The following is a 26353-nucleotide window of genomic DNA, read 5'->3' on the forward strand; positions in this document are numbered from 1 at the left end:
TTCTGGTACCATCAATTTCACCATCATCATCATGGGTAGGGAGTCAGTAGGGACTCCAGTGGTCCAGTGGTTAATGTTCCCACTCCCAACGCAGCGGGCTAGGTTCAAGCCCTGGTCAGAGAGCTAGGTCCTGCATGCTGCAACTGAGTTCACATGCTACAGCAAAGACCTCACATGCTGCAATGAATATCGAAGACCCCACGTGCTGCAACTAAGACTTGGCTGCTGTTGTTGCTCTTCTCACTCAGTCAAGTCCAACTCTTTGCAAACCCATGGACTGCATGGTTCCCTGTCCTTCACTATCTCCCGGAGTTTGCGTAAACTCACGTCCATTGAGTTGATGATACCATCCAACCATCTCTTCTCTGTCACCCCTTCTCCTCCTGCCCTCGATCTTTCCCAGCATCAGGGTCTTTTCCAACAGTTGACTGACTCTTCACGTCAGATGGTCAAAGCATTGGAGTATTGGCACATAGACTTGGCACAATCAAATAAATAAATTAAAATAATTATTTAAAAAGTAGGGAGTCAGGGAGACCCTGAAACAGCCCATGGCCTCAGAGAGAATCAATACCAGGCCCCTCTGGACCCCACATGGGGCTGTGTGAACCCGGTGGGCCCAGAGCCTCTGGGCAATGGTCTTCCGCTGCCTCTGTGGTTCCCTCTCAATCTGTCCCCTAAGAGACATGACAGAGCTTTTTAACACTGCATTAGTTTGGAGAATGAACCAAATGGAGAAAGCCTAGGGGCGTGGATCTCTGGAAGAAGGGGAAAGAAAATGAGATGAGCTCAAGTCAAGAAGGGCAAGTTGGTCCTATCTCCATCTGATCATCTCATTTCATCCTCAAAGTGTGTCCAGGAGGGGTGAGTTTATCTTCAGTTCTCAGATGAGAAAAACAGGCCTTAGAAAAGCTAACTGCCCAGGATCAGTAATAGAAGAGGCATCTGACATACAGGTGGTTGGTCTCCCGGGCACCCCTGCTCCTCCGGGTACAGCTCAGCCTCCGCAGGTTGGTTGTGTCCGCGCTCTGATGTAGGTCTAAGAGCCCTGTTCAAGACTCAGACCACAGGTCATATTTCCATGTGCTTCTCCATCTTCAGACTCCAATCCATGGAATCAACCAGCTCTGAGATGACTCTTCCTTTTGCACCTTTGTTTACAAAGCTAAGATTTCTTCTTCTTCATTGAGGGAAACCAGTAGATCACCAAGAAGTGTCATCCGTCTTGAGACTGTTGCTTTTGCAAACCTAAGAATGATATGCTCTTACCTGGTAGACTTTTCCAAACTTATCTCAGGGAAAGCCAGCTATCTGTGCCAATCAATCTGACCTCCTTGAAGATTTCTGGCCTTTCTGTTCTCACCAAAAAAAAAAAAAAAAAAGTGGGTGGGGGGAAGCTCATCAAAGCTTTTTCTCCCTGTGAAACATCATGTATAACTATGTCAAAAAAATTAAGTATCCTTGGAGGAAAGGCTAATGCTCAGCCCAAGACAGGAAAAAGTACAAGATAAGCCAGAACATCTTCATACCAGAAACAAGTGATCTATCAAACATTATCAACGATTATGGGATTTGTGTCAAAATGACTCAGGAGCCAATTTGAATAGGCTCCCACTGGTCAAAGCTGGTACAATTTCAGCATCAATAAGGACAATTCCTTGTATTAAAAACACATCAAAATGTTTAAATTCATGAGTTTATAATGATACTCCAAAAATAAACTTTGTCGGTCACCTCCAGAGGATGCTAAGGAACAAGCTTATTCTTTTGAAAATTGGCAAATAAAGAATCAAACTCTTATCCTGCCTTTGCTATACATGTGGTGGCATTGGTAACCAAATACTTTATAAAAAGAAATTTATATTAATAGAACTGTTATGGTGGACAAATGAAGAGTGAATAACTGCCATATCATTTTGTTAAAACTAATGGATTAGTCAATCTAAGAAAGGGCAGCCACGTGACTGAAAAGTAACTGGATATTGATGCCTCCTGTTGGAAGAACACAGCACCAAAATAAACCAAACCTTGACCCCAACAAGCCTCCAGACCTAACTGACTGCCAGTTTACAGGTAACCTGGGGACAAAGAAACACACCAAATGGCACCATGAAGTGTTGGTCACTCAGTCGTGTCTGATGCTCTGCGACCCCATGGACTGTATGTAGCCCACCAGGCTCCTCTGTCCATGAAATTATCCAGGCAAGAATACTAGAGTGGGTAGCTATTCCCTTCTCTGGATCTTCCCAACTGAGAGATTGAACCCAGGTCTCCTGCATTGCAGGCAGATTCTTTACCATCTGAGCCACCAGGAAAGCCCCAAAAGGCACCATAACATTCAGCAAAATCAGATTATGGAAAAGTCTACAGGATAAAGGACACAGGATCTTTGAAAAATAAATTCCAGGAAAAAAAAATTGGAAGTGTAAACTCTAGATTAAAGGATACATAAAAGACTTATCCATCAATCAAAATACACACACCTTAGTGGAACCCGATAAAAACAAGCAAAGTGTAGAAAAAACATTTATGAGATAATCAACAAAATTTTGATACTAATTAGTTGTTTAATGAAATTAAGGGCTTAATACTCACTTTGGGGTATGCACCAATTAGCTATTGCCGAGTAACAAAGCACTCCAAAATGCAGCGACTTGAATCAACAGCTGTTTTGTATGCTCATGATTTTGTGAGTCACCAGTTTGGGCAGGTATCATCTGCAATGGCTCAGACCTATCCTGCCCAGTGTAATCAGATCACTCATAGGCATGCACTCAACTATGCCTCTGCCTCTCTCCCAGGAGGCCCGTCACTTTCAAGAGGGTCAGCCTGGGCTTTAGGTGTCTTCATATGCTGGCAGAAGAATTTGCAGCAACAACAAGTAAGGTAAGGCCATTCTCTAATCGCACAACTGGCCTTCAAGATGGCGCCAAAGAAAGACAAGAAGCTTAAGACGTCAACCTGGAAGTTCAATTTAGACCTTACTCATCCAGTAGAAGATGGAATTTTTGATTCTGGAAATTTTGAACAGTTTCTACAGGAGAAACTTACAATGAATGGAAAAACTGGGAATCCTGGCAAGGCTGTCCACATTTCAACACTTCAAGAGTAAAATCACAGCTGTTTCTGATAAACAGTTGTCTAAAAGGCATTTGAAATACTTTACCAAGAAATAAATTCCATGAAAAGAACAATCTTTGTGATCGGTTTGGTGTGGCTGCATCTGACAAGGAGACTTCCAAACTTCATTACTTACAAATTAGTAAAGATAAAGACGGTTCCGAGTCTGAGGACTAGATGAAGCCATCCCATATAGGGATGCTAATGAGATGCTTTATTTACTAATAAAACAAATAAAACATACAAGAGGAACTTCTTGAAGTGGACCTTTACTTTATCAGTTTTTTAATGAATAAAAAAAATTACTCTGTTAAAAAAAAGAGCATTTATCATCTAGCAATAAATATTCAATATATTTATATGTGTATAAATATATCTTTAATATGGCATATTATAATGTTGGATACAAATGATATGCTTCAAAGTAATCGAGAGTGGGTAGGCATGGAGATGAAAGAAGATTGTGAGTTTATTGAGATTGATGGATGAGTGTATGATGGGTGATTATATGATTGTCTCTACTTTTGCATGTGGCTGAAGTTCTTAATGATATCAAGTTCTCTTTTTAATGACTGGTTAACTTCCAAATTCCACTGGGTCCAATGACAGGACCCAAGGGAAACAAGGGCACCCTCATCATTGTAGCTGCTTCTAAATATCGTGTCCTGCTTCCGAAGGTAAGAAGGACTGAGGCAACATCAGGGGAGCTTTTCCACGCCCTCTGCTTCCTTCCCCTCTCTGGAGAGTCACGTGAAACTGAACAGCTTGTATAAGCCACGTGGCGGGTGAGTAACTGGGTCAGCCCGGGCATACCCCATACCTATGATTTTATTTATTAGCGTTCACTTTTCTTCCCAGGTTATTTTGAAACTTGGGACATGGACCTCTTCTGGATGATAAATTGCAAACTATTGTAATTATTAACATAAAGAAGAATGAGAAAATGGGGACTCGGGAGCCGTAAAGAGGGTGGGGGAAGGAGGCAGGGGCCTCCATGAACAGGAAGTTAATAGAGAAGGAGGAAGAGTAAAGGAGATGAATCACATCCAACTGGGGTCAATCAACATTCACTGCATGCATAATATGTATTGAACATTTGTCTGGATAGAAAAGGGGAAAATGTTAAAGTAAATGGGACGTTATTCGTCCTCTTAAAGTGCCTACTGCCATTTATTCACTCAAAACATGTATCGGAGTGCCTACTGCATGCCAGGCCCTGTTGGAGGCTAGATGATAATGAAAAGATGATTTAACACACGTTTCCAATTGGCATTAATGAGGGCTGTTCCAGTTGTAATAATACATTACAATTCAAATCAGCTTTAAGCAGAAAGGAGAGCTCACTGGCACGTCTAACTGGAAAGTCTAGGGGTGGCTTCAGGCGCATCTGGATCCAGGTGCTCCGGTGACGTTGCCAGGAACCTGTCTCTCTCCATCTCTTGGATCAGCTTCCTTCTGTGTGGGCATCATTCCCAGACAGACTTTCCCACTGGCAGCAACAAGTTTACATCCTACCATGTTGGCAGCAAATGTCCCGGGATTGGGGCTCACTGGAACAGTGTGGCCCAGTGCCCGTTCCTGGTCAGGGAGAAGAAATGCTCAGATGGGCCAAGCCTAGATGGCGGGCCTGGCTTTGTGACTGGGGAAGAGGCTGGACCTACTCAACCTCAGCACAGAGAGAGGAGAAGGTTCCCCAAAGGATACTCACAGCACAGTCTCTGGAGGGAGAGACGATGGAGATTGGCTGAGCAAAGCAATCAATGCTCTCCCAGGGCCTTAGAGTCATTCATTCATCCTCTGCTTTCACTCAATAAATTTTCACTGAGTGTGTGTTGTGTTTCAGACTCTATTCTAGGTGCTGGAGATACCAAGAAGACAAAGGCACTGGGATCGTATTCCAGAAGTAAGGACAGAAAACAAAGATATCAGCAACATGTTTGTATTTAAGTTGCAGATCATGGTGTCCCATGAAGCAAATAACACTGGAGACACTTCAGAAGATGGGCTGGTGGGGAAAGCTCACTGTGACGGCTTGTGCAAGCTGAGACCGGGAGGCCGAAAGGAGCCTTGAGCATCCCATGTGCGTAGCAGGTGGGTAGACAGACACCCTGCCCAGCAGGACAGCAAGTGTTCTGTAAAATGGACAGGATCCCTCCCTTGGGACATCAGGGAGGAAGCAATGAAGTCCTCTGGAGGGGCTGAGGGAGGGCAAGCACAGGGCGGGGTCAGAAGGCTTTGCACAAACTCTTCTGTTGCTGTTGTTATTTAGAGCGGGACACGACTTAGCAACTGAACAAAACAACAACAATCCTTTTTTTTTTTTTTTGGCCTCCCCATAAGGCATGGGGCATCCTAGTTCCCCGACCAGGGACTGAAGCTGCACCGACTGCAGTGGAAGGATGGAGTCTTAACCACTGGGCAGCCAGGGAAGTCCCCGCACAGTCATTTAAACTAAGTCTTCAAAGAAGAGTAGATACCAGGTAGGTCATGAATGAGAGAATTACAGGCAAAGGGATCTTCCTCACGTCTGAGCAAGAGTGAAGCTCAGCCTAGTGGACACCTGGGGTTACAACAAGGGAGAGGCTGGGCTCCCCGGCTAGGGGGTTTAACAAGGCCTTGATTGCTTTTTTAACCGCCCCCCTCTCGTTTGAATGAATGAGTCGCTCTCCTTTTTATCCCCCAACAACTAACACATCTTGATGAAGCCAGATAGAGGGCGAGGAGACTCACCAGAGTGAAGCACGACCTCTGACCTCAGCTTGCTGGCTTGTGGAGTCCGCTAATGGACCGTGAGTGAGATTCACCTTGGCTCTGCACTGGAAAAAGGCTTGAATACAATCTAGGGCACCTTGCAATTTTCTAACTGGGGCACTGAGGTTCAGAGAGGGCAGGCACCTCGAACAAGGTCACACAGAACAGAGACCAGAATCAGCCACTCCCCCAGCTTCTGGGCAAATGAGGGCTTTACCCCTGGGACCCTCCACCCTGGGGTCCTGTTTCTACCCTCAGGACTCCTGGTGCAAGTCCAGGTTGTTAACATGTGAAGAAGAGGTGGAAACTCCTCAGCCTTTACTTCCCCAAGTCCAGTTCCTCCAGCTTGACTCCAGTGTCTCAGGGTCAGACTCTCCCCCCGACCCCACCTTGAGTTGGTCGGTCAGCCTCACAGTGCAGTGCTGGGGGCTGGACCCCAGCTTCCCACAGAGAGAATCATTGCCTCCTTTACTCCGAGCAACCTAACCTCTCCGCCAGGGTGCTGTTCAGAGAAGCAGGAGTTGAACTCAGCTCCTCCAGGGTCATTTTCAGCAACTGAAGATTCTTCCAAGAAGCCCTCCAGGAAGGTTGTTTGTGGACTGCACGGGGTTTGCACCGGGCAGGGGACTTAAGAGTGAGCTAGCTGGAGGCGGGAAGCTGCCACGGCCAGAAACGTGAGCCTGGGTCCTTCCCTCTCTCTCAGCCCTGACCATCGTGCCCACCTCTGCTCTTCCTGAAGTGGCTGCTTCGAGTGATACATGGGGTGAGCAGAGCACTTTGCCAAAAGCCTGGAGGCCTTTTTGCCTTGCTCTGCCTTGGGCGACTTGGTCTGCCTCTCCAGGCCTCCCTTCCATCATCTCTAAAAGTGTGCTTACATGTTTACACGGGTGCCTTTCTCTTAGGTACTGCTGACAACAATCACTGATTGCTGGAGGCCACCCCGAAGCTTCCCAAAGGCCATCAGTCATCACGGTCTCTGTGCAATTATGAAATGGGGCCCTTGTCTTTAATTAAAAATGGTTTTGGTTAAGAGTTGGGACTGTGCCCTCCCAGCCAGGGAGATGCTCCCAGACCATCCCAGAAGCAGTAGGAAGGAGCCATCAAGACTAGCTTGGCCAGATCAAACGCAGACCCCCCTGTTAATTTAGATTTTGGAAAAACAATAAATACATTTTTTAGAGTAAGTACATCTCAAATCTTCCATGGGGCATTCTTATACCCCATGGTATATTTTTTATATATTATATATATATATTATATAAACAGTTATTTACTATTGATCTGAAATTTAAATTAACTGACCATCTTGTGCTGTATTTTAAATGGATAACCTACAAAGGCCAACTGTATACATATACATGTATATATACTACATGGACCTCCGCTCAATGTTACGAGGCCGTCTGGATGGGAGATTTGGGGGAGGATGGATACACGTACATGGGTGGCTGAGTTCCTTCGCTGCTCACCTGACGCTACCACAACATTGTTAATCGGCTACGTGTGCTGTGCTTAGTTGCTCAGTTGTGTCTGACTCTTTGCAACCTCACGGACTGTAGCCCCACCAGGCTCCTCTGTCCATGGGGATTCTGCAGGCAAGAATACTGGAGTGGGTTGCCATGCCCTCCTCAAAGGTAACCAGCTATACCCCAATAAAAATGTAAAAATTAACTAATTAGCTGACCATCCTGTGTTTTTATCTGCTCAGTCAGAACCAGGCCCAGGTGTTGGAGGAGGGGTTGCAGGACACTAGCTTTAGGGGTCTTCCCTGGCGGCCCAGTGATTAAGACTCCGCACTTCTGCTGCAGGGTATGCGGGTTCAATCCCTGGTCCGAGCACTAAGATCCCACATGCCAGGTCACAAAACCAAAAAAATAAGGGAAAAAAAAGCACCCGACTGCATTCCCACCCCTCCCCTCCCAGCCCTTGTCCTGCCCCTGTGTGGTCCTCCCTGCCACGGTGCTGGGAGAAGGGAGCAGGGAAGGAGACGTGGGGAACCCCTGCCTCCCCCCATCACCGCCAAGAGCAACAGCAGGGGTGAGAACGTGTTGGAGAATAAGGCAGAGAGACAGGGCCTGCCTGGAGGCTGCCTGCCGCTGCGGGAGTGGGCCGGCAGGGCTGGATGGAGGGGCCACTGAGCCCCAAGTTCAGACCGTGGGCCCTGTGCGCTGGCCCCTGAGATGGCAAAGCTTCTTAGAGGTAAATTATCTCCCTGCGAAGCAGCGCGAACCCCAGCAGAGACAGAGCAGAACAAAAGCCGATTACTGCTGACAAGCTGGGGTTTTTTTTTTAAGCCCTTCTAGTTCTCACTCTCTTAAAGACCCATCCCTGCCGTCAGTCGGTGCGGCCTCCGAGGGGGTGCTCAGGATGCCGGAACACCCATGATAATCGCCTTGTTTTTATTCCGTCTGAGAATGAGTGCCACGGCTGAGAGGGCAGCAGACGCCAGACTGAGCCCTGGACCCGGAGAGATGGTGCTGGGCAGATGCGCCTCCCGCTCCCCCTCCCCCGCCCGCAGAGCTCATTCTGTCTCCTTTCAGGATCCCTGCACCCTCAGCCACAGTCCTGCCCTGGCCCCTGCCATTCCCCACACAGGCCCAATCCTCACTGACCTCGCCCTCCTCAGCAACCAGCTCCCCAGGCCTGGCGGGGAGCTGTTTAATCCTGCCCCATCCAGGCGCTGTCTTCTCAAACAAGGCCCTTCGGGTTTCCCAGGGGCCTTCCCTGTACAGAGCCTTGCATGACTGTTAAGGGCTGGGAGGGTCCTCAACCATGAGCCTGCACCCAAGGCAGGGATCCCTGGCATGCTCATAACCTGAGGGAAGAATGACAAGGGGCATGGCCCACCCTACTCCTACAGCCTGGAAAGGACATCATGGAGAGCCAGGAAAGGGGGAAATCAAGGGAACTTGAGCTTCAGTGTGTAAGCGGTATTGGGGGATGGTAGGGGCCAGAAACTATTTCGGAGAACTGGCAGCAGAGATTAACAAGTTCTCTCCCTGTTGCACTTAAATTTTTCCCTGGTACCTTGATCCATCTGTCCTGTTTCTGCCCCCTGGGGCCTCCTAGAGCAAGTCCAGATTCTTTCTCATAGGTGAAGACTCCGCTGAGACTTCTGAGTCTTTTCTTCCTTAAGTCTGTTTCCTTCAACTTTGTCCCAGAGAGCTCAGGGTTCACCCACCTCCAGTTTGTCAGAGTCCATCTCAAAGTGCTGTACCTAGGACTAGATGTGGGGTTCCCACACAGAAGGGATTTTTCACCTCCTTGACTCTGAGCACCATACCTCTATTAATGCAGCCCAAGATTTTACTAAGTTTTAGCTAAAGCTTAGACTGAGTCCCAGACACTAACTCAGTCACAGTGTGGGAAGAAAACTCCCCCCAGGAGTCATATATTTGAGGAAACACAAACAGGAGGAGAAACGTCAAAGCTCTGAGTTTGACTAGTATTCTTTTTATTTTTGCACTTATTTTTCATTATTTTTTTAATTGGAGTATAATTGCTTTACAATGGTGTACTAGTTTCTGCTATAGAACAAAGAGAATCAGCTCTATGCATACATATCCCCTCCCTCTTGAGCCTTCTTCCCATCCCATCCTCTTCCCACCCTCTAGGTCACTGCAGAGCACCCAGCTGAGCTCCCTGTGCTATTCAGCAGCTTCCCAGGAGCTGTCTGTTTCACATATGGTGGTATGCATATGTCATGCTGTTCTCTCAACTCATCCTCCCCTCCCCATCCCTTACTGCAAAATTTCTACTTCATCTTTCTACTTTCTGACACCTAGAGCTCTTCACCGCCACCCTTCCCCCTCTTCCTTTCCTTTTCAGCTTCTTTTTCACCTCTTCTCATCCCAACATCAAATACTTATATGACCTTGGGCAAGTCACTTTGCCTCTCTGAAGCTCTCATTCCCCATCTGAAAATGGCAATAATAATCCCTGGGTGGCTTACTTCCCAGAGCCTGCATGATGACTCCATTGAGATCATTAATGGATGAGAAAGTACTTTGTGAACTATTCAACACTGTGAAAATGAAAGGCATTATATATTTATTTATCCATTTATTTATTAGTCTTGCACATGACCTGTGCTGAGCATTCCACAAAGGGAGAGAAATAAGCAGAGCTGAAGACTGCCCAGACAGAGCTTGAACCCTGCAATGTCAGAGCCAGAGAGGAATCTCTTAGGGAGCAGAGAACACACCCTATGTATTTTACAGATGGGGAAACTGAGGCTTCTCTAGTATAAATACTTGATGTGTGGCAAATTGCTTCTAAGCACTTGTGGGCATTCAGTTATTCAGTCCTCCAAAATCCTATGAAGTAGGTACTATCATGACTCCATTTTAAAAGATGGGTAAACGGAGGCACAGAGAAGTGGCATAACTTGTCCCGGGTCACGTAGCTAAGGAGAGCAAAATGAGAGTTCTGGTCTGGACCGGCTTGCTCCAGAACACGTGCCCTTCAGCACCATGCAGGGTCAGCTGGTGTGTTGGGAGCAGAGGCTGCAGGCCAAGGTGTTTGCATTCCAGGCTGTCCCCATGGAACTGGGATTGGCCACAGAATGTAGATGGGGCCGGAGGCAGCTTAGGCTAGCCTCATCCCACGATACCCATCATTACCTTGACTTTCTAGGTATCTAGGATTTACGGCTCTGAGTCAGAAAGGAGAGGCTTGCCAAGAGGATAAGGGGCTTCTAAAAACCGAGAAGCAAGAGAGCAAAAAACAGTCTCCCCAGAAGATGGAGGCAGAGGAGGGGCACCCACAAGGATGTTGGCAGGTGGGTGACAAGGACAGGTATGGAGATACGTAGCATTTATTCAATATCATCCCCATTTTACAGATGAGAAGATGGTGGCCAATAAAAGTCAAGTGTCTTGCCCAGTATCATAGGCTCAGAGCCAAGGCCACAACCCAAGGCTCTTGACTTCTAGTCCATAGTTTCTTGTGGCTCAGCTGGTAAAGAATCTGCCTGCAGTGCTGGAGACCTGGGCTCAATCCAGGTTCAATCCAGGTTGGGAAGATCTCCTGGAGAAGGGAAAGGCTTACCCACTCCAGTTTTCTGGCCTCGAGAATTCCATGGACCGTATAGTCCATGGAGTTGCAAAGAGCTGGACACAATTGAGCAACTTTCACTTTCCTTCCACTTTAAAACCCTTAAAGCTATTTCTGGTCTCTTTTGGGAACTTTCCAGAATATGAGATGCTGAGGCCAGGATATGTGACTGGTGACACCTTGGGCATTCATATTCTAGAAAGTTCCCCAAAGCAGATTAAAAATAGTGTTCAGGGTTTTAAAGAGGGAGGGTCTGTGGACTCAAGGGGCTTCCCTGGTGGCTCAGACCGTAAAGCGTCTGCCTGCAATGCGGGAGACCTGGGTTCGATCCCTGGGTCAGGAAGATCCCCTGCAGAAGGCAATGGCAACCCACTCCAGTACTTTTGCCTGGAGCATCCCATGGACAGAGGAGCCTGGTGGACTACAGTCCATGGGGTCGCAAAGAGTCGGATACGCCTGAGCGACTTCACTTCACTACGGACTCAAAGTCAACAGTCTTGGTTTGTGGCGTTGGTTCTGAGCCTGTGATACTGGGCAAGTCACTTGACTTTTATTGGCCACCATCTTCCTATCTGTAAAATAGGGATGATAAATCTTACCTGTCTCATCAGGTTTTCCTAGGAGCACATGAGTTTCTGGTTCTGTAAGTTTGGCAATGTAGGAAGTGCCATCAGCACTGACTAGCATAGCGAGGGGAGCAGGGATGGGACAGTTAGGAAAAGGGGAGGCGTGGGGAGTGGTTGTGTGTCTGAGCTGACCCAAGGGACAAGCACCTTAGACTTGGAAACCAGCTACTGCTTCCACTGCACTCACAGCCCTGCTCCCTGCCCTGAGCTCACTGTCAAAAATGCTATAATGGGTTGCATGAGATAAAGAGCTCCGGGACACAGGGAGGCAGAATCCCTGGTCCTTGTCCATTCGGAGCCCGGGCTGTGAGCAGAGCAGTGACACACAGGAGCAGGAGGTGGCTCAAGCTGGCACAGGAGCAGAAGCCCTCAAGACCCAGATGAAGGAAGTGCAGGTGTTTCTGCTGGAGAGGAGATGACACGGGGCACATGAATCCTCCTCTCCATCCAGGGCTCCTCCCACTGCTCCCACCCCCGACTCCCTGTGGTCCAAGCCCCCAGCAGCCTGCCCATCTGACCCTCAGCTCCACACTGGGCTGGATAATTCAGACCAGCAGCCAGTTATGAGGTCAGATGTGTAGCCAGAGTCCTCAAGGAAGGGTCAAGAACACATCTCAGCCACAAGGACCCCCAATGCCTTTAGACAGACCTGGGAGCATCTTGCAATGCAGGGCCTATTGGGAAGATGGACAGATGGAGTGACCATGCTCTGCTCCTAGGTGTTTAGTAGTTCTCCATCACCTGCTGAAAAGAGTCAAAGCCTCTTTCCAAATAACTCTAATATTCTTCCTAAACTCACCCTCACCATCTTACATCTCCACCTTCCAGTCGCTTCTTCTCAATGCCCCGTCTCTCCATCTTCTCCTGTTGAAACCCTACCCATCCTCCAACATCCTTTGGTATTAGAAGGACCAGAGTCTGAATCCCAGCCCTATATCTTAATAACAGCATCACCCGGACTAGCCATGCACCCTTCCCAGACTTCAGGGTCTGCATCTGTGAAGTGGGGATGAGTGAAGGTTAAAAGTATGGTTTAAAATAGCACTTCTCAGGACTTCTCTGGCAGTCCAGTGGTTAGGAATCCACCTTCCAATGCAGGGGATGCAGGTTGGATCCCTGGTCAGGGAACTAAGATCCCTCATGCCACAAGGAAGATCTGCAAACTAAAAGACCCGGAGCAGCCAAAATTAAATAATAAAAGCTAAACCAAAATAAAATAGCCCTGCTCAAACTCTGATGTGTGTGCACTCAGCAGGGGATCAGGTTACCTATTTGTATTTCTAGCAAGTTCTTCGTGATGCTGGTGCCACTGGCATACTTCGAGTGACTTGGATTTGAACGCCTCACCTAAAGACTAGCAAATAGCATTGGCTCCCTGGTGATGGGGTATGGAGGAGCACAGTCAGATGGATGGAGGACCCAGGAAATTTCTGGAGGTTTCAAGGTGTCACCTCAGTTCCACCAACCCTGGCAGTTTTTAAACACCATTTCAGTTAAGTCAGTCAGTTGTGTCCGACTCTTTTCAACCCCATTGACTGCAGCACACCAGCCATCCTGTCCATCACCAACTCCTGGAACTAACTCAAAATCATGTCCATTGAGTTGGTAATGCCATCCAACCATCTCATCCTCTGTCGTCCCCTTCTCCTCCCGCCTTCAGTCTTTCCCAGCATAAGGGCCTTTTCCAATGATTCAGTTCTTTGCATTAGGTGGCCAAAGTATTGGAGCTTCAGCTTCATCATCAGTCCTTCCAATGAATATTCAGGACTGATTTCCTTTAGGATTGACTGGTTTAATCTCCTTGCAGTCCAAGGGACTCTCAAGAGTCTTCTCCAACACCACAAGTCAAAAGCATCAATTCTTTGGCACTCAGCTTTCTTTATGGTTCAACTCTCACATCCATACGTGACTACTGGAAAAACCATAGCTTTGACTAGATGGACTTTTGTCAGCAAAGTAATGTCTCTGCTTTTTAATATGCTGGCTAGGTTGGTCATACCTTTTCTTCCAAGGAGCAAGCGTCTTTTAATTTCATGGCTGCAGTCACCATCTGCAGTGATTTTGGAGCCCAGAAAAATAAAGTCTGACACTGTTTCCACTGTTTCCCCATCTATTTCCCATGAAGTGGTGGGACCAGATGCCGTGATCTTTGTTTTTTGAATGTTGAGTTTTAAGCCAACTTTTTCACTCTCCTCTTTCACTTTCATCAAGAGGCTCTTTAGTTCCTCTTCACTTTCTGCCATAAGGGTGGTGTCCTCTGCATATCTGAAGTTATTGATATTTCTCCTGGCAATCTTGATTCCAGTTTGTGCTTCATCCAGCCCAGCATTTTGCACGATGTACTCTGCATATTTGAAGAAGGAAATGGCAACCCACTCCAGTATTCTTGCCTGGAGAATTCCATGGACAGAGGAGCCTGGCAGGCTGCAGTCCATGAGGTCACAGAGAGTTGGACACGACTGAGTGACTAACACACACACACACACACACACACACACACTGCATATAAGTTAAATAAGCAGGGTGACAATATACAGCCTTGACACACCCCTTTCCCAATCTGTACCCAATTTCAAACATGCTGGTACTTTATTAAGAGAGCAGTTCCACATGCTCAGTCTTTTTACACAAATCAAGTTACAAGAACCTCAGTAATGGCCTTCAAGGGACCTCCTCCCCAATAAATACTAGCTTCGGGGATAAAGGAGACAAGATGATGGGTCCTGAAAGGGCAGACTGAGAGGCAGGGTGGGGGAGCACCCCCACTTTGGTGTTAAGGAAGAGGAGTTGGGGGCAGCTCTGAGAACACTGTCCCCAAACTTGCCCATCTGTGCATCCCATAGGCAGCCCTGTGGTCCATGTAAGAGGGATCCTGGAATCTAGCCCTGCCACGGGACCTGGGTGCTGGCATCGCACCTCTCGGGGCCCTAGTTTCCTCGAAGTGACAACCTGAGGGCACTCAATGGTTTCCATGTCCTTCTCTGTGTTGTAATCAAGTGCTGACGGAGGAGACAGGGGGCAGGGGAACTAAAACTCAACGAGAAAAACTCCCACGGTAAACTAGATAGAGACAGGATACACAGCACCATAAAAATTAGAGTAATTTACTATGAAGCAACATTCTGGTGTATTTTGTGTTATTCTCCCACCAGAGCCACAGAATCAGCCTAAGTCAACAGCGTGGGCAGGAGCCGGGGAACAAAGGAGATTGTGTCCCTCCCTCAGCACCAACACGGGGCAAGTCAACCCCACCTGTCTCCAGGGAAACAGGCAGGACCAGGGGGGCCACATGGCGGCCAGAGACCCGGGGCACTGCCTGCCTCTGGCGAGGGAGGCTGGACTCGGCTGAGCCCAGGAGGGAGCCTGAAAGATGGGGGCCTCATCCAGGCCAGGCTAGAGTGGGTCCAGCCTCTTAGGAGGAGCTAAACAGAGTAGGCTGTGCATCTCATGCCCTGAAAACACAGGCACCCCTGGAGAGTGAGGCTGGTCTCAGGGGCCGCTGGCAAACTGGAAAAAAAAAAAAAAAAAAACAGAGACCAGGGTTCTAGTCCTGCCCTGTCCCACCAACTAGGTAATGGGGTCAAGTTGCTTGAATTGCTTGGGCTTCCCTGGTGGCTCAGATGGTAAAGAATCTGCCTGCAATGCAGGAGACCTGGGTTCAATCCCTGGGTCGGGAAGACCCCCTGGAGAAGGAAATGGCTACCCAACTCCAATATTCTTGCCTGGAGAATCCCATGGACAGAGGAGCCTGGCGGGCTACAGTCCGTGGGGTTGCAAAGCGTTGAACACGACTGAGCAACTAACTCTTTCACTTTCTGAACCTTAGTGTTCTCATTTCATCTGTAAAATGGGGATAGTTCCACTCAGCTCATAGGGTAGTGGGGGAATTAAACGAGATCATCTATGTCAAGGGTCTGCTCACCAAGAAGCCCAGGTCACTAACTCAGTCCCCTCACTCAGGGAGGAAGCTGTGTGCCCTTCCACACTGCCTCCACGCCCTGCCCTCCACCTGCTCCATTCCTCCTCCTCTGTCTGCTCTGCTTGATCACGAAGCCCAACAACAAGGACAGCGATGATTACGGTAGGCAGGGCTGGCCTTTCCTTAGGCACGTGTCTCATTTGAGCCTCACAGCCATCCTCACCCAGGTGTATTCGGTGAAGAGGCAGAGATGTTGAGACAGCTGCCTCAGATCACACAGCAGCGAGGCTGGAGCTGGGCTCACCCATGGACCAAGGCCTGCCTGATCCAAAGTCTGGGCTCTTACCTGCTTCCCTCCACTTCCTCTGCTGTCGTAGAAAGAATATGGCCCAGAGTTCCAGATCCTAGCTTCAGCCCTGCCCCTAGCAAACCTATGACTTGGGCAGTCACTCTCCTCCCAAGCCACAGTTTTTGGATCCCTAACAAGGTGGGGAGAGATCTTTAAGGGCTGTCTGGCTCTGATGTTCTTTGACTCTAATGAGTTGGGGAGTAAAGGGGAGGTTTGGTTCTCCACCCCAAAGGTGATGACTCTGTCAGAGAAATGACAGCCAGGCCAGGGGACACCCGCCCGGCAGCCTCATTACCTCTTCCAAGTACAGGCTGGCGCCTCGCCGCTCTGGTCCTTAGCTGCTTGGCCATGGCCCTGTGACAGAAACCAGTCCCCGCATAACTGCGGCGGGACGGGACTCTCTGATCTGGCTTTGGATGTAAATGTCTCACACACGCTCGTGCTCTCTTTCCCACTCACTTCTGCTCCCCAGAGTTTTTGTGATCAAAGTGCCTTTACCATAAGTCTCCCAGGGCTGGCACTGCCTGGAAGGAGGAGAGAGACAGTCTGACGGTCTCCAGCTGTGGAGAGAGAACCCAGAGAGATTTCCCAGACTCTGCCCACTGCTCAGGCTGACTGGGGAAGGCTGGGGAGACCGGGGACCCTCAAGAAGGAGCTGCCAGTAGGTGGGAACAACAACAGGTGAGGACTAGGGGTTCAGGGTCCCTTTAAAATGAAGACCATGCCCCGCCAGCTGATCTCCAATGCTCAACCAGAAAGTGATTCTGGTGTGGTCCCAAAGAAGCATCTCAGCCTGGCCAAGTGATGCAGAAAGAGGAAGGACCTCGGCTCTTATCCCGCTCCTACTATTACCAACCTCCCTGACCCCCGTTTTTCATTAATCCAATTGGGACAGTAGAACCTAGCTACTTCCTTGACTGGCTGTGATGACGACAAAGCACACGCAAAGAATTTAAGGTGTGGGCAGAGCAAGGGTGTAACCAGTAGCCATCCCCATCCTTACTGTCCCCTTGTCGAGGTTTAAGCTCCTAATGTCTGCTGCTGCTGCTGCTAAGTCGCTTCAGTCGTGTCTGACTCTGTGCGACCCCATAGATGGCAGCCCACCAGGCTCCCCCATCCCTGGGATTCTCCAGGCAAGAACACTGGAGTGGGTTGCCATTTCCTTCTCCAATGCATGAAAGTGAAAAGTGAAAGTGAAGTCGCTCAGTCGTGTCCGACTCTTAGCAACCCCATGGACTGCAGCCCACCAGGCTCCTCTGTCCATGGGATTTTCCAGGCAGGAGTACTGGAGTGGGATGCCATTGCCTTGTCCGCCTAATGTCTAAAAAAGGGTAAAAAGGTCCACCTGTTAAGATGGAAAAAAAATGTTAAATAGCAAGGGTAATGCGCATGGTGTTTCATAAGTGTAGCGCCCCCCTGCCCCTCCCAGTCTTGGTTTCTTTTTTTTTTTTTTTTTCATTTTTATTTACTTTTGGCTACTCTGGGTCTTCACTGCTGTGCAGGGGCTTTCTCTAGTCGCAATGAACAGGTACTACCCTTCGTTGCGGGCTCAGTAGTTGTGGCTCATGGGCTTTGTTGCCCCTCGGGCATGTGGAATCTCCCTCGGCCAGGGATCAAATCAGTGTCCCCTACATTGGCAGGTGGATTCCCAACCACTGGACCACCACAGAAGTCCCTGAGTCTCAGCTGTTGCATCTGAGAAAGAGCTGATGACTCTGATGCCCCAGACAGCCAAGGGCAGAGGTGGCAGGTAGTATATATGGCAAATGCCTGGCACTTAGGAAGTGCCCTCAATACACACGAGCCTCCTGTCCCACCCTCCCCCACGTCCCTCCTTCCTGGACTTGGACATCTGGGCCATTATAGAATTTACTGTTGGTGGTGTCCAGCCACTCAGGGCCACTGCGGAGAGCAGCGGGCATGGGGGAACTGGGTAGCGCCATCCTTCTCAGCCACCAAGCGTTATGACTGCACAGGGACCAAGCTGGTCAGGGCCTTTCTCTCCTGGCTACGTGGCTGTTGGCCCATCGGCTGCAGAGTGCAGGAATTCCAGCCAGGAGAAAGAGCCATAGATCTCCTGCTGCACATGGTGGCTGCAACAGTAGCCGCTCAGTTTCATGCGTGGGGCCCACTCCTGGCAGATAAGCAAGCCCATATATCTCTGTCAGAGACTCCCACTCAAGGGCAGCACCATAAATCCCGGGGCGGGAGCCAGCAAACAAGCGGGCCTACCCCTCCTCGGAGAGCATCCCTCCTCCCGGGGCCTGGCTGCTCTGCACGTGGCGGGCCCAGGGACCGGCATGGAGCATAATCTGCAGTACTACATCTGACCCAACAGGAACCCCAGGACAGGGGCCGCTCTCCCTCTCCCGCTGACTCAGACAACTGCCTCTTTCTCACCTGCCCCTGAAGCAGGGCGTTTAATTCCCCCCCTGCACCAGGATCTCTCTCGCTTCTTGGAATGGTTCTGTGGTTGCCTGCCTGCCTTCTCCAGCTCATCAACCCTTCCCAGCCCTGGAGAGGAGGGAGGCAGGGGTAGGGAAGGCGGGGGTGGGAAGAAGGAGAATCCCAAGGGAGAGGGGAGCAGGGCTGGAAGCCCAGAGTTACAGACTCCTTCTGCCTAGATTTTCCTATCTGTACAATGGGTCTCCATCGTTTGCATTTTGATTTATTTATTTTGGCTGCGTTGGGTCTTTGTTCCCATATGCAGGTCTTCTCTGGTTGTGGTGTGCAGTCTTCTCATTGTCACAGCTTCTCTTGTTATGGAGCACCGGCTCTGGGAGCACGGGCTCAGTGGTTGTGGTGCAGAGGCTTAGTTGCTCCGAGGCACGTGGGATCCTCCTGTACCAGGGGTGGAACCCATGTCCCCTGCATTGAAAGGCAGATTCTTCACCATTGGACCACAAGACAAGCCCCTCTCCATTCATTTTTTTTCAACAGGTATTTACATGTAAGGCCTTGCTCTGAATGCTCTGCCTAGCCATCATGAAGACAAGACTGTGTGCTGAGCAAGCTTGCCTTCTGGTGAACGTTCCTGGTAAACGTTGCTCACCAGAAACGTTGAGGTAAACATGTGGAAAAGCTAGATTATTTCAGATAACAATGGCTCTGAAGCACATGGAAAGGGTGGGACTGGGATGAGAACACCACTTCAGGGAAAGGTCTCAGGGAAGTCTTGGGGCTGAGGTTTCAGTGACAGTCTTGGGGCTGAGGTCTCAGTGACAGTCTTGGGGCTGAGGTCTTAGTGACAGGAGGAGAAGCCCAGACAGGACATAAAGGGAAAGCATGGCAGGCAGAGGGAACAGCAATGGAGGTCCTGAGACGGGAAGGAGCTTAGCACGTCAGGCAAAAAGGAAGCCAGTCTGCTGTGTCTGGGATGTGGGGTTGGTGTGGTGTGAAATGCAGAGAAGGAAGCAGAGGACGGTCCACACAGGGCTTTGCAGGCTATAGATGGCGGGGTTAGGAGTGTGGGTTTTACCTGTCATAGGAGCCATGGGGAGAGTCTGAGTTGGGGAGGGCCATGATCTGATTACCTCCGGTACAGATCTGCTGAGGGGAACAGGAGTGGAAGAGCTTGGTGTGGAAGGAGGCCCCATAATAGGTATGAAGACTTGATCCAAATGAGTTTAGCGAGGAGGCAGGGAGAATGTAGCTTTGAAAAGGCAGACTCAGCAAAGATGAGCCAAGAACCCCCGCCACTCCCACCAGGGAGTGGCTAGACCAACCTTTTCATGGTCTGTTTACAATTAAACAAACATTTGTTGAGCACCTTCTCTGTACCAGGCAGTGAGGAATCAGACAAGAATAAGATGTTATTTAGGGACAAATTATTTCAGGCAAAGAAGCCTCTGGGCAGCCCTACCCAGAGAAATCAGGGAGGGCTTCCCAGGAGAGGTGGCGGTCTGCCAGCATTTAGGAGGGGCGGGGGTGGGGTGCGGGGGAGGGTAAGAACTCACAGTAGGGAAACCCCAGACAGTTAGACCCGAGGCCTGGACTGGAGTCCACTCTGCCAGGCACTTTCAAGCATCAGCCCATGCGGAGAGGCCCATGTGGAGAAGAACTGAGGTTTCTCTGGTGACAACCAGCTTCACCCAACAGGCAGATTCCAGTCTCCAGCCTTGGAGTTTCCAGCTGAGGCCCTAGATGTCTCGGAGCAGAGAAAAGTCATCCCCGCTGGGTCGTGACCCAACTCCTGATCTGCAGAATCCATGACATAATAAATGGGTGTTTTACACTACTACACTTTGGCATAATTCGTTACACAGGCAAGAGTAACTGGAACAGCTCCCCACTGTCTGCCCTTGTTACGGGGCCCAAGTTCTTGACGGCACTTGCTGAGATCTCCAGGACTGGCCCCACCTACTTCCAGGCTCAGGTCCCCCCTTCTACTCCTTTGCGTCTGAAACACCTTGAGTTCTGGAACAGGGCACCCTACGCTCTGCTCCCTGACCCCCTCCCCATCTCACACGGGCTCTCCCTCTGACCAGTGCCCACGTTCCTCCTCAAGTACGTAGGCTAACTCCACCTCCAAGTCCCACCTGGACCCCACTTCCTGCGGAAGTCCTTCTTGATGCCGGAAATCCCTGGGATACCCTCCACCCCCGGCCGGGCGATATCACTCACTGCTCGGTCAGTACCTGCCCACGTTCCCTCCCTCAACCAGGGGCTGTGGGAGGTGACAGCTTTGTCTCTTTCAGTGGTGTATCCCGAGCATAACGCCTGGTTCATATTCATTAAAGAAATGCACCACTGAGTATGAGAGTGAGTTCATCCTCCCTGGGCCTGACCAAGTACCCACCAGGCATTTCCTGAGCCCCTCCTATGTGCCCAGCTGGGTGCAGAGAACACCCATCGGCTTCTAGGACACGCTAAGTCTGGAGAGGGCTGCAAAGAATGGAAGAAGCCCACAGGAGGAAAATCAGGACAGCTGCCACCCAGGGAGACTTCCTGGAGGAAGTGGTACTGTAGCTGGGTCCTGATGATGGAGAGGGAAAGGGGGCAGTTAGGGAGACAAAAGGAACTGCCTAAGTAAAGTCTAAGGCAGCTGCCCAACAGGCTGGTGCAGGGACCACACGCTGAGTAGCACCAATTTCAGAGGCAAGACTGGGACCGGGAAATGACTCAGCACCAGGACATCTAGATGAGGAAAAGTTGACTTCACAGGGGAGAAGCCAACCTGTATGCCAGCATATAGTCCCTGAGAAAGTGCAGAGGGCAGCTGTTGGGAGCAGAGAATGAAGAGATGCATGCGGGCTGGAGCTAGAGTCTAAGAGACAGAATAACCAGACAGAGAGGCCTTCCCAGAGGCCACAGCGCCCCAGACAAGGCAGAGCTACCCTCCGTTTGCAAAGGCCCATCGTAGCCAGGTTTCTAGTGGGCCGGGTGACCTCCGTGGCTCCCAGGCTGGTGCTATGGCTCCCATTCCTTTGAGGTGTTGACAGAGCTGTGGACCCTCCCTCTGAAATGTCCCTGTGCATACGCCTTGACACACTGACCTGTCCAAAGATCCCAGAATCATACCCCAGTTAAGTACTAAAGTACTAAGCAGCCCCTTAGGCAATGCGTGCGATACCCAGAATCCAGGGCCACTAAGTCAGGTAGGGCGGAGGAAGAGGCACCCGAAGAAAGGTCTGCAGGTGCGTGGGGCAGGGGAGCTTTTTCAGAGCTTGCCTGAAGGCAGAGCAGAAGCCTGGTGGGAGGAGTTAAGGATTCCTGGGGATTCAAGCTTCGGGAGAAGGGAAGAGGGGCCAGTAAGGCTGATGCAGGACCAGGGAGGGCAGAGGACATGGGGGTCCCAAGCAGAGTGCTGGGTGCTTGTCAGAGGAGGAGAACTCAGGTGCCTCTTGCCTCAGTTTCCCTGATTGTGAAATGGGAAGATGCTCCTCCCGTCCTTGCTTTCTCCCCTGTGGGACCCAACGAGGAGGACTGAGATAAAGCCCACCATGTGCCCCAGGCCCTCGGAGAGGAGCACTGGATTGATGCTAAAGGGAAGCGGGTCTCGGTGAGGCATCCAGCCTTCCAGGGAGAGAGATAACGGGCCAGAGCGATAACGCTGGCAAAGGAGGCTAGAGAGCGTCTGGAGGGCTTTATGGAGATAGGAAGGGAGAAAAGGCTGCTAATATGGGTGGGGGCGGTGGAGCAGAGCTGCTCCTGATGCCTCAGTAGGGCCTTTGAGCTCGAAATCAGGCCTTCCTCAGGGAGAGGCCTATAGGGATGTGAAAAGCAGAGCGAAGAAGCTGAGACAAGGCGATAACTGACAAGTTGGGCATCTCTAACTGGTTCCCGCCCTCTGAAGACTTCGGAAGCAGGGGTGTGGGGCAGGTGAGAGCCGCAGTTGGGTATCAGACAGACCCAGCCTCACCCCCCTCTTACTTACTTCATGACCCCGCTCAGCCCCTCGTCCCCTCTGAAGCTCAGAGAAAAGAAGCCCCCCCTGCAATGGGGGTGTTCGGGACATGCTGGCACCCATCTATTCCCGGCCAGCGTGGCTCTGTGCCTCCTACAGATGAGAGCAGAGATCAGAGGCCGTGTGCAACCCCACCAGGGTACAGAGGAGGAAACCAAGGCATTGAGGAATCAGAAAGACCATCTGACTCCAGAGCTCGTGTTACTGCTCCCAGCTGCTAGTTATTCCGGGGTCCAGAGTGGATCACTGGGGTTGGAAGAGCAAAACTGGATGGTCGAGACATGAGGAGGGGGGTCCCTCCTCACAGGCAGATCAGGGCTCTTGGAGTACGCAGCCATTGTGGGGGTGCAGAGGGCATCATAGATATCAAATGGAGGGATGCTAAGAGTACATAAGAGGCTCTCACCCGTTTATAACAGGAGTAATCTATGAGGAACCCACTGGGTGCCAGGCCTTTGACTGATGAGAGGTAGCTCATTGAACCCACACAACTCTATGAAAAGGACTCATTATCCCTTGGGGCAGGCACTCAGTGAGGTTAAGTAAGTTGCCTCTGGTCACCCAGCTAGGAACTGGCAAGTCAGAGTTTGAACAAAGTGTGTCTACCTCCCCGCACCTGCTTTCCCTTGGCCTGCACTGCCTGTAGACAGCGTGGTCTTCAGCACTTAGGCAGGATCCTGCCCAGATCTAGAGTGGATGAGGTTTAGATCCAGGGCAGGGGGAGACCACAGGAGGAGTATTGCCCTGAGGAACTGATCTCCAGAACCAGAGGAAGAGAGCAGGAGTCAGCACCTCTCTGGTCTCAAGGAACAAACCCTTCTTGCACCTTAGGAAGGGCTCTCCCAACAAGGGGCTGGCCTCTGGCCCTGGAGGACTGTCTGCCTGGCCTGCCAGTTAACCATCAAGCATCACTGGGTCTCTGGCTTCGCTCTGCCCAGGAGCGCCTGGCAACACTGGCTTTGCTTCACATATTAATTTTTCAATCTGATAAAAGCTGTTTGTCTCTCTGCTTCTCTGCCCTGCTGGAAAGAGGCATATCCTGAATCCTGACCCTTGGGGGAACAAATGCTGTTTAAAAACTCATCAGCCTTCAAATGAGGCCCAGGGTCCAGGGCAGGAGCTTGTCACCTGGCTCTGAGCCCCAGGCTGTGTGTCAGCAGCCCCAGCCTTCACAAGCAGAGGGCCCAGATCAGTATCAGGTAGCTGACATCACTCACTTGTCTCTTGACGTCCCCCACTGCCCCGTGGCTCAGCGGTCCCAGAGATCTGCCCATTCTCAGCCTGGTCCCCTACCCCTTCTAGGGATGCTGGTATCTCTGAGATGCAAACCTGCCACCTGCCTCCATCACCATGGAGCTTCATTCACACATATATTTGTTCCTTGGCTCACTCAACACCTACTGTGTGCTAGGATCTACTGTGTGCCAGCGCCCATCCTAGACGATGCATACGAGAGTGAAAGATATAGTTTCTGTTTTTGATGGGCTCACAGTGTAGTGGGCACACTGTGGGAGTCAGCAGACTTGTGACTGAACCATTTCAAACAGATGGGAAGTTTAGGACACAGTCAGCCCAGTGGCCTAGGGAGTGTCGGAAGGTGTGCCTGAGCAGGGAGCTACGAGCTCAGTCTCAAAGGATGGATAAAAATGAGTCACTTGAATTTCACCCTCCCTATTTTCCACTTGTTGAAATTCTACTTAACCAGCAAAGCCCAGCTTCAGAATCCCTCTCTGATCCCTTTAACCCAAACCAGTCCCAGTTTGACCCGTACGTTCCCCACTCCCTCACAACACACGCTTCTACTCTTTTTAGAGCTCAGGAGAGGATGCTTGCAAGGCCCTTGCCTATAGCCATACTCACTGTGCATCACACTGCTCAGGGCTGCCATTCCCAGAAAGGTAGGTGAAAATAGCACCCCCAGGAGTTGTGCAGTGCACAGCCTGCACAACAGGACATGGGAGCCCTGCGCTGTGAGTGATTTTTCTTCTCAGCATCAGCTCCACCATCCTCTCCACAGCAGAATATCAGATGAGCCCTCATTTTTGCCACTCCGTTGCCCACCCACCTCTCTGTTCATTCCACACTACCCAACGGGCTCCTCTACTTCCTTCCTTTTTACCTTACCTCAGCTTCCAGCAGTTTGTGCTGGTATGGCTAACTATGTTTAAACTGATGACTGCGATAGTTCTGCCCAATCCCTGTTTTCAGGATTCTCCTCCAAGCGTGATTTCAAGAAATATATTGATTCTTGAAATCAGGGAGTATCAGCATGTGTGTGTGGACTCTAAGTGGAGAAGAGGAGCAACACCATTGATTATCCATTGCGTGCCAGTCACCATGCTATCTGCTTCACATAATCAGACACAGGTTCTTTTAAGGGAAGAAAGAACACGATTTCTGCTTCAGTGTTGAAGATTGAATGAGAGGGAGCAAGGCAGGAGGCATTCGTGAATGCACATGTTGACCACATATATGTATTAATATCTGTGCCTATTAAACACATCACACTCTATCTTCTCCCTCCAGCAAACTCCCTCTTGGAGTGTCCTTTGGTCTATCGTAGTGATGGATGCATGTGTGGACTGAACAAGACAAATGTGGGTTTGAGCCAGTCAGTTAACCTCTCTTGACCTCAGTGTGGATGCCAAAACTGGAAGCCCTTGAAGGCTGCCTGTGCCACATGCTTTATAGGGTGCCTGTCACACCTTAAGCAACACATCTTAGCAACTCATATCATTATCATTTAGATTCCAGCTTCTCTCCTGGTTGGACTTTCCACATCAGCTCGGTGTACACGTGAGCAGGAGAGTGTGTGTGATGGCAGGAGCTACAGCAGCCTTGATGGCACACCCATCATCTTGGATCCCAGCAACCTGGCCGGCAGGAGTCAGCCCAGTGCCAACTATCCTGGAAGGTCCTAGCTGGGACTCTGGTTCTGCCAAGTCCACTTTTCACAGAGCCGCTCCAGCACCAAGGGAGGAGAAATAAGCCAGAAGCATTTACACAGCTCCCACTAGGTGCCAAGAGGTGAACGGACTAATGTTTTCCAAACAGTTCAAGGCGATCAGGTGAAATTCCCTAAATAAATACAATTCCCTAATGGATTCACAGCTGCAAGGGAGATGTCATTCAACTGACTATTTAACAAAGCTGTTTAAAGAGGGAGACTGCGAGGATCATGTTTTATGTATTAGCTGTGAAAAATTTTCTTTAAAATTTGTCTCAGTCATCTGAATGCAGGAGTTCCGATAAAACGCCAAGTTTTATGATGTATGTTTTACAAGCATTTGCCCACACTCACATCCTTCTCTGCTTTTCCCCTCCCCCACCCCCAGCCCTGGCCAAACCCTCCAGAGATACATTTAATCCTCTTCCATCCCCAAAATGTTCTAAAGCAAATATGCAGTATCATTTTTCATGTGTGCGTTAATAATTCAAGCTTCACACCAAGTTTTCAAACTGAATTGGCTTCCTAGGCCGATGTGGAAATGTCTGGGTCAAATATACTTTAAAGAAAAATTCCTTTAATTAGTTTCTTTTGAACACAACACAAAGGCCTAGCTTGATAGCAAGGCAATTTATTGCCAACTTGACACAGCATCCATGTTTATCAGTTAAATGATTCTGTTGCGTTAGAAATAGGACATCTCGGCTTCGAAGGACCTTGCGGTCTTGCATATTTGCTATTCTTCTCTCACCTGCTTCCTAGGAGGCTCTGGGCTTTGTTCTCTCTGGTTTGAAGGCAGAGAGCAGCCTAGCCAGGAGACCCAAGTATTTTGGCCAAAGTCGAAGTAGAGTCAGAACTCAGATCTTCCTGTGTCATCTGGGTCAGTTGTGTTGTCCCTCCAGCCTGAGTTTTCTCATCTCTTAGATGGGAATAAGGATGACAGATCCTTGGTTGGATCAATGTAGAGACATAACGAGATCACGAATGTCAAGTGTAGTGTTCTGCATGTAGTCAAGGCTCAATAAACTGGTGAAGATGATGACATGATGACAATCATCACTTTTAGTCTCCTCCCAAGGCATCCTCTCTCCATTCCAGAAGGTCTTGCATTAAAACCCCTCCAAGGCCTTTCCCGTGATACAAAAGGAATCTGACTATCTTCTTAAAGGAATAGACAAGC

At 49.8% G+C, this 26353-nt stretch overlaps 1 pseudogene; it reads left to right on the top strand.

Moving 5' to 3' along the window:
* The first annotated feature begins 2923 nt into the window (after positions 1 to 2923).
* LOC147352547 (ribosomal protein eL22-like pseudogene) lies at positions 2924 to 3297 on the top strand (annotated as a pseudogene).
* The last annotated feature ends 23056 nt before the right edge of the window (positions 3298 to 26353 follow it).

Source organism: Bos grunniens, chromosome 19, assembly GCF_055505025.1.
Source record: "Bos grunniens cultivar Pamir isolate PY7600 chromosome 19, Bosgru_T2T1.0, whole genome shotgun sequence".
Taxonomy (NCBI): domain Eukaryota; kingdom Metazoa; phylum Chordata; class Mammalia; order Artiodactyla; family Bovidae; genus Bos; species Bos grunniens.